At 39.7% G+C, this 8,429-nt stretch overlaps 1 long non-coding RNA gene across 1 annotated transcript in view; it reads left to right on the forward strand.

Moving 5' to 3' along the window:
• The window catches only part of LOC108444693, a 19,692-nt gene extending 11,341 nt beyond the window's left edge, over positions 1-8,351 (forward strand). Inside the window, exons 2-5 of the long non-coding RNA XR_001859328.1 lie at positions 105-319; positions 437-583; positions 3,751-3,866; positions 4,840-8,351. This is a non-coding gene — a long non-coding RNA (uncharacterized LOC108444693). The remainder of the gene's footprint in view (positions 1-104; positions 320-436; positions 584-3,750; positions 3,867-4,839) is intronic.
• The last annotated feature ends 78 nt before the right edge of the window (positions 8,352-8,429 follow it).

Consider the following 8,429-nt stretch of genomic DNA (forward strand, 5'->3'; position numbering starts at 1 on the left):
TTCCTGCTGGCTGCCAACATTCCTGTACAACTCATACCAGCTTTACCAAATCAGCAGAAGGAATTTGTTTTGATTAGTGATGCATTCAATATTGCTTCTTCCAGGTCATAATCATGCCATTGATGTCCCACTGAAAATTTCCACTCAGCAGGCGTTTGCCACGTGCCTGCTGTCCCCTTCCCCACCTGGCTGGGGATGGCTGGGCCACGGAGGAAAAGACCAACATGGAAGTTTTGAATCCCATGGAGCACCACCACCTCATTTCCAGTGTGCCCCACTGGTACAACAAGGGAGCTTCCTACTAATACAAGGTTTCAAGGTGAGATATGTCTTCAGGAAGTAAGGCTAATAAACAGAATTTAAGTGGTTTTAGAGCTTTGTTAAAGTTTTAGTTCACTTTCCATTTTTACTCAGCTGATTCTTTCTACTTCAGCAGATAGCAAGGATGTAGTGCAACTCTAGCCTTGAGACAGAAAGGTACTGACTAGAAAGTGAAAAGCTATCAGCCTCAGCAAGCCTGCAGACATTATGGTTCACTGCCTAAATTGCATTCATACAGCTCTCATCATAAGAAATATGCTGGGTAAGTTCAGGGGCAGGTTAACCTGCCATTGATGTATAAACTTTCTAATTAGTTATTGCTGGTTTTGTTTTGCATGTAACAGTTACTAGAAAAGAGTTTGATTGTATTTTTAAAGAAGTTCTGAAGTAAGCTAGATATCAGTGAAAGCTGTCAAATTGATGCTTTATTTTTTTTTATTATTATTATTTTTCTCCTTTTAACAGAATAAGAAGAAATAAGTTCTGCAATAAATCGTCATTTGGTGTTTTTAAATGCTGGTCAGGATAAGCCTCCTCCAGCAGTTTAAATTCCTGTAGTGCATTCAGCTTTCTGCCTGTTGGCCACAGTTGGCCAAGGGTTATTTACTGAGTGCCAATTGTGACAGGACATTTTGCAGTGCTGAAGAACCAAAGGGCACAGCACAACTTGCTTTGAGAAAAATGCCTCATCTTAATCGGGGAGTTTGTGAAGGAAAAAAAATCCAGCCACCAAAAAACAACTGGTATTGAGCACCTTCTGCCTGATAAAGACTGGAAAATATTTTAAACCTCATTAGAAAAGTAAAATTTGCCTATTTCTCATGTTTCATACACTGTGCAGGAAAGGAACACATATGCTGTCACATTCATATTTTACGGGCTCTTTTTTTCCCCCAAACCTTCGTACCTCAGATTTGAACTTTAAACTTGTGACAGTGTTATGTTCATTAGAATAAAAATCACTTGCTATTTCCATTGCAAAGCTCCCCCCCAGAGGTTATCTTAGCTGTTTTATAAATCATATCAGGAGGAAAGCTGGCATAAAGGTTGACAGCTCACTCTAGATAATCACTTCCTCTTCTCTTAAGTGACTTTAAGCAGAAAGGAGCATGTAGCTTGCCAGTTCAGTTTTTAGTGGTCAAGCATCCACATCTAACCACCACCAACACACTGACTAAATTACATTGTAAGTATTTTACTGAAATGCAGGAAAATCATAATCCTGCTCAGGAGAAAGAATCTCAAACCTTCATCAGCTATCACGGTGTATTTTCTCTGTCCTTCCAGGGCAGAGCTCATTACACAGAATGACATGAACGCCAAAGCCCTTTGACACAGGGTCCTTGAAGGGAACCTGACCTTCAGATTACTGTTGATTTATCAGCTTCCTCAAGAGCTGGACTGATTAGACTAATGGTTTATAGGGGATATGATTTCAACATTGAAGTCCTGTATCATGGAGGCAGACAAATGAAACAAGTTAGATCGTGTAATAAACAGAATCTACAACTCAGGGCAACAACCCATTAAGTAGAAACTTAAAGGGAATAAACACACACCGAAAGAATCCTGGGTTTAGGAGGAAAGGTCAGCTTATGTATTATAATTTTTCTACATAAACCAATAAAACTAAATCCTAATCCTCTCTCAGAGAGACTGAAGCAGTCTGGAAATGGTGCCAAATCTTCCCAGGCTGAGTCAGAAGAGAAAAAAATCAAGAAAACTATCCCTTTAACACATCGCTTCCCCATGACCTGGTTACAGGCATTTTGCAATCAATAGGGACCTTCCACTGTTTCCACTGGACTTTGGAAGCAGTGTGCTTGGAAGAGAAAGGGTTAACTCTAAAAGGTAAAGTGGGGGAGGGGGCACAGGAAGCAGATGGAAAGCCTTTCTTGGAAGTTGGTTGTGATAGAAGCAAATATTAAGGAAGGAAAGAACTGAGAATATTAGCCTGAAACATAAGTTATGATTCAACTGCTAATCACTCCATCTATCCCTGAAACTGTTGTCTCTTAATTAAATAAGGATAATAAGACTGTCCTTTCTAAAACAGATAATCCTGAAAGTGTGTATCAGTAACAAAGATATAGGGAGCTTATTTTCTCACTGTCTCATAACACAGAATCAGAAGACAAATTCAGCTCAATGCCATTAGGAAGAATAAAGTCCAAGCCTGAGAAAACAATACTTTTTTACTCAGCTTATAATTGGACTTTGACATTAATTTCTCTTGGAAGCCAAGAACTTGACAAGGTACAAAAAGGGACTGGATATTTATGCAGACAATGAAAATTATCTATAGAATTATTAATTTTGAGGAACAAAAGTTAGGAAAGCTATTAAATTTTATGCTTCAGATACTTGGCAACTATTTTAAACTGAGCAGCTTAAGCTGACAAAGAGTAGTTAATTTGGTTGCCCCCAACTAAATAGTTAACTGTAGTGTTGTGGAAATAAAGGAACTTCTGAAAGTAGAGCAAAATCTGAATCTTTGGCAATAACTTGCATGAAATACTTCCAGTTAAGAGATGTTACACAAAGCACTACACATTGCAGTTGTTACTGCTTCTCAGTCTTCCCGTACTTTTATTAGGCTGATCTCAGCTTGTACAACACCCCCAGGAACCAGATGAACCTTATATCTAGTACACCCTGGTAGCTTCAGAACTTGGCAGCCTCTTTACAATGATGAAAGTTATTATTAAGTTTACACAAACAAATCTTAAAAAGGCAAAGGAGTACATGAGACACCACCCAGCAAAGTGGGTCAGAGTTGAAGGTGTGTTTGTGGGTAGGTGGGAGGACACTGAACTTCTTTCATTACCAGATTCTTGCTACATGGTACTGGGTCTTCATTCTTCAGACCTGTCAGGTTCCCTCAGGTCCACATGAAGGAGATGTTGTAAAATGCAGATATTCCTAGTCTGGTGCAAAACCACTGAGTAATGATTACCTGATTTTCTGACATGGGAATTGTCCTTAGCCATCGCAGAGCCGGATGTGCACTGGCTGTTAAGCAGATATCGTGCCTTGCTCTCACCTGTCACTGGGTTCAATGCCCAGAAACAGAACTGGGAGGCAGCTAGAAAGTCAATATTGTGTTTGCTCTAAAGGAAGCAAAGACGTGTGGAAACTCAGAACCAAAACCTCTGCATTGTGTATTCCACCTGTCTTCATGCTTACTGGATGCAAATATTTGGGAATGGAACATGGGAACTGTTAAAAAAGAGGCAATGGTTGAGGGAAGAAGGACCATGTTTGATTTCTAGTGAAACTACCTTTAGGAGAAAAGTAGTTAGAACTAGCTTAATTTTTCATGTAGCCATTAACTTCTTTAATGAGAATGGAACAAAGATGCAGCTATTCCAGAGCCTGGGTGAGCGTTGTTATTGCATTTAAAACCAAAGTGTGCTTTTAATTTTGCAGCTTGTGATGAAAGAAAGTTGTTGCATCAGTGAGAGTTCCTGGCAATACTCAGCTTCCCAGAGAAGAGCTTGTCTTGGGTAATCTCACAGAAAAAGGAACAGTGGCTGGGTTCCAAGGTAAGTGACAAGCTTAGGGCACAAAATAAGAATCAACTGGGTCCATTGTCCCCAGGAGCACAAGGGACATAAAGCATCTTTCAAGAAGCCAGAATACTCTTCTCCCACTGGGAAACCAATTTTGCCCTGTTTTGCTGCTTATTTTAGCTTTGGTCAGAGATGTGAGAAGGCATGGGGTGGTGCTCACTCCTCCTGTGCACCCTCCTGGCAGTTTCTAATGGCAGAGTTTCATTTCACCACGTGGGACAGAGAGACCATTCATGGGTGCTGGTAATTGCTTGGGGCAAGAAACGCCCGGGAAGCAGCCAATTGTGTGTGCATATGTCCATTTCAACAAGAATTAAACATTAGTGCATCAAGAAGGCCGTTCCCATTTTGCCTTTGATTTGGACTCTGGAGATATTCTTATAACGATGTAATTTCTGCAGAATACTTTCTGAAAGTATCAACATGTGCTGTGGGATGAAGATATTGCCTTGTTTACTCCAGACTCACCTTAACCTGGCCCCAATTTTACGCAGTCTTTTTGCATTTTGCTGTTGGAGATGCTAAGCCATTAGTGTGACTACCCTGTTGTACGAACCTGAAATTATTAAATTAAATGTTTATGAATTTGGCTGTATTTCCTTGCTTCTTGAATGTGGACAGTTCAATACAATTTCTAACCTGCACATGCTTGCAGCCTGGGGGCTGTGAGTCATGTTTGCTTTAAAAGAGGCAGCACTCACAGACTGTCACTCACCTGGGTTATTAGAAACAGAGCACTTTAAGAATTACTCTGCCACCTCCTCGCCTCTAAATATAGCTGGTGTGCGTGGGTCTTAAGCGATTTAGCTAGTCTGAGAAAAGGCCTCATTCCAAATAATCAATTAAAAATCCATCATTTTAAGAACTATGTGGGCCTCAGGCCAAATGCATCTTGGATGTAATACCTTTGACTGTTTAATGCTGATATTAATTATTTGTATTACAGCTGCAGATCCTAACTCAGAATGAAATTTCTCTGCACTGCCCAGCAGCAAGTCCTGTTCCAAAGAGTGCACTACTTAAGTAGGCATGATGGACAAAGAGCAGCAGCAGAAAATCATCATTATTCCCTGCTTCACGGATGGGAAACTGAAAGACAGATTCAATGACCGTCCAAGGGTCACACAGGAAAAGGAGTAATTCATAAATCCCAGTACAAGGTCTTAAACCATGAGATTTCCTCTCATTCTTTAATCAATAATAAAACACCACAGATGTCTAAGAATCTAATATCTGCAAAACTGCTCCAAGGTCTATAGGCATGATACAATTAATTTCCATTAAGAGCAATGTGATGTGAGGGCACTCTGTACTGACCAGAAAAGTAGGCCTTGCAGACTTTGCAGGTTTTTAATACTGTTTTAATAGACAATATAAAAATCAGGGATAGTCTAATTAAAATAAAAATATGGGGAAACAGTTGCCAAACCTCTGACCCAAGCTGAAACCAAAGGAACTGATTCAGGAAGTAAACAAATGCATAAAAAAAATCAGGTCTAGAAAAGGCAAAGTCTGTAAGTGAAAATATTTATAATAGATTTTCCCTTTTTGAATGAGGGTTATGTTTCCCAGTGTTATGTGTGTTGTTGTTTGACCTTTAGGGCTATACTCAGCCACATTTTTTAACTCCCTCCTCCCCTACTAGCACAAAGGATTAGCAAGAGAGATTCTCAGAGATTCGCCTGCCTGAAGGATTTGGATTTCAGGAAAAACATCGAGTATCAAAGAACTTGCAACATGATCACAAGCACCAGCAAAGCTGAGTTGCATAAGACAACACCTGCAGGTTACAAGGAAGAAGTTAAGCGCTGTGGGAAAAGTTCACCTTGCTCAGGCCCCGTAAGACCAACACACGGAGCTTCCATAAATACCTCAAGTCCTTCTATCCAAATCCCTCCGCAATTTCTTTTAAGTATTCACACAAATGTAACAGGAATCATCACTAGGATGTGCAATACATTATCAGGCCTCAGAGGTACAACTTTTGAATCTTCCCATCACCATCTCTTATTGTTTGTTAAACAAGTAGAAAAAATAAAATTTAAAAATGATTCCTGCTCCAATAAGCCTGAACGTTGCAGTGAGTTACGGTCATGTCTAAATTTTTGTGCAATATACACATTACTGACATTAATGCAATTGCACAGTTAAGCATATATATCCATTTTTAGGTGTTGTGACAGGTCTGACTTTTATTTTATGTGTTTGAAGCATGTAGCTAAACTGGAACCTGTATTGCTCCGGTTAAAACATCAAGCAACAGTACTCATACTAATTTTAATAAAGCATGCTACACTTAGAGCATTGACACCACCAAAAAAGTAGAGAAATTAAACTTGTTTACAACCTGCCTTAAACCTCCAACATTCCCAATATGTAAATCAAACTGACAAAACATTAAGAAAACCTCTGGCTAGTACATTTTAACCCCCATTCTGAAGAAATGTAGAAATTCTGGTTTAACCATTCATTCTGTAGAAAGACATTACAATACAACACAACACAATACAATACAATACAATTTTCCTTTCTTCCAGTGCTACACAAAGAACTTTGATACCCTAAGCAATTTGCACAGGGAGTCACCCACTATTCTTCATTAAAACTGTTGCACAAAAGTACAGAAGTGAAAAATTAAGTTCACTGCTTTATCAGAGGTGCCAAATTTACTGGCTGGCATGGACTGACTAGGTGGAAACTTTGGCCCATCAGTGTTTATTCTGATAAGTTATCTCCAGTTGTTGTAAAGTTCTCAGAAAATAGATGCCATTGCTGTTGCTTTCTGTACTTGTGAGAGGTGAGCTGCAGATAGGCCCTACTCATTAAACATCCACTCAGAATCTTCTTTATCAACAGGAAAATTCAGCTTTAAAGGAGGTGCCACTACTTGTGACTGGGGTTACTTTTCAGAAGCATGAAAATGAGTGAAATCCTTGTGTGCCACTTAAGCTGAGTGTGAGCCATATCCCAAAAATTAGGAAAAAAAATCTGTTGGTCTCGATAGGACTTGGATTGGGTCTATTGCAGTGGAAGAAACAAATCAACTACATTTATTTCTGCAAGAAGAGTAGTCAAAAAACTTGAATTCAAGTCAGTATAGCTCATTAAGAAATAGCTATACTTTAGGTGTTTCTGAACATATTGTAGAAGATGATGCAACTTTGTAGGTGGCTTGTTTATTGAATAAAATTTAGTGAAGGAAGGAAACTTGCACTGCTCCTCACAGAATTAATGGAATGTCCACAGAGTTTAACAGCACCTTTTGTGGAAGGCCAGTAGCAGAAAGACTGCATTCAGGCAAATCAGGCCACTCTAATGTGCCCTTGACCTCCCTTATGTAGCATTGTATATCAATTTATCTGCCTTGTCAAGGGAAGAGTAGAGGGAATACTGAGTGACAAGAATGAGTGATAAGAGTGGTTTCAAAAGTAGAGGGGGCGTAATTTCAGAGAGGCTTTTCAGAGGCTAAAAATGAGATGGTGCACCTGAAATTTCAGAATTGAATGACTGAAGCAACTTCATGAAAGTTTTAAAGAAAATGAGAATGAAATGTATTGGTGAACATATATAAAATCTAAGAATGTGGGCTAGAATTTGCCCTTGGCTTAGAAGGTTATGCAGGGCAGCTAAAGAGGTTTCCTTATGCTCCTGAGCAGCTCTTTGCTTTGGCTGCTCTGAACTGGGAAGGCAATGAAGCGTCTGAGTGTATCACGCAGTGCCATGTTAACAGCTGGAAAAAAATGATAAAAGGATGGACAAATCCTACACGTCCAAACCAAGGTTAATGACTTAACTCTGTGAAAAGTTAACTAAGTACATTATGAAGTTAAGGGGCAAATCCTGCAGTCTTGCCCAGGAGGAGCAGTCAGCTCCACTCAAGGAAAAGACAGAACTTGACTTCCATCCTCCATCTGAAGCTTCCTCTTCAAAAGGCTTCTCTCACCTCTTCTTCTAGATCATTCAGGTCATTGTTGAGGTAGGAGTCCAGATCACAATCTGCATACTCTGGGAGAGTTTTGCCAGGGCAGTATGACATGGACTGGGAGGAGGTGGCATGTCAGGGATCTTTGCTTTGATCTTTTCTTAGGATACAGTCAAGCACATTTCTTCAACTTGCTTCAACCTGTAATCCCATGAAAATCCTTTACTCCGCTTCACAAGGAAGTAATTTTTCTTGTACAAAGACAGTTAATGCTACCATTGGAGGCCAACATTGCCTTTTGCAAATAGGCACTTGTGTGGAAATTAGGATAGGGTGAAAAGCATCAAGAGATCAGTTCCAAATGGTCTTGGTGCAGCTGCCAGGGTGGGAAGCCAACCTTCCACAAAAAGGAGAAAAATCCTGCTGTTCTTAAAGTGGGAAGATGCTCACTTTTCTTTTAGGAACCCTTTCTCATTCTCTCTTGCTGCACAGCTCCTACACTCATTCTATACATATGTATATATTGATGATTCACTAGAGCTACTGTCAAAGACACATTTTCCCCTCAGCTTCAGTACACCCAAATATGTAGTAAAATGCCTTCTCCAGAAGGA

The sequence above is a fragment of the Corvus brachyrhynchos genome, unplaced genomic scaffold (genome assembly GCF_000691975.1).
Source record: "Corvus brachyrhynchos isolate BGI_N302 unplaced genomic scaffold, ASM69197v1 scaffold191, whole genome shotgun sequence".
Classification (NCBI taxonomy): Eukaryota; Metazoa; Chordata; class Aves; order Passeriformes; family Corvidae; genus Corvus; species Corvus brachyrhynchos.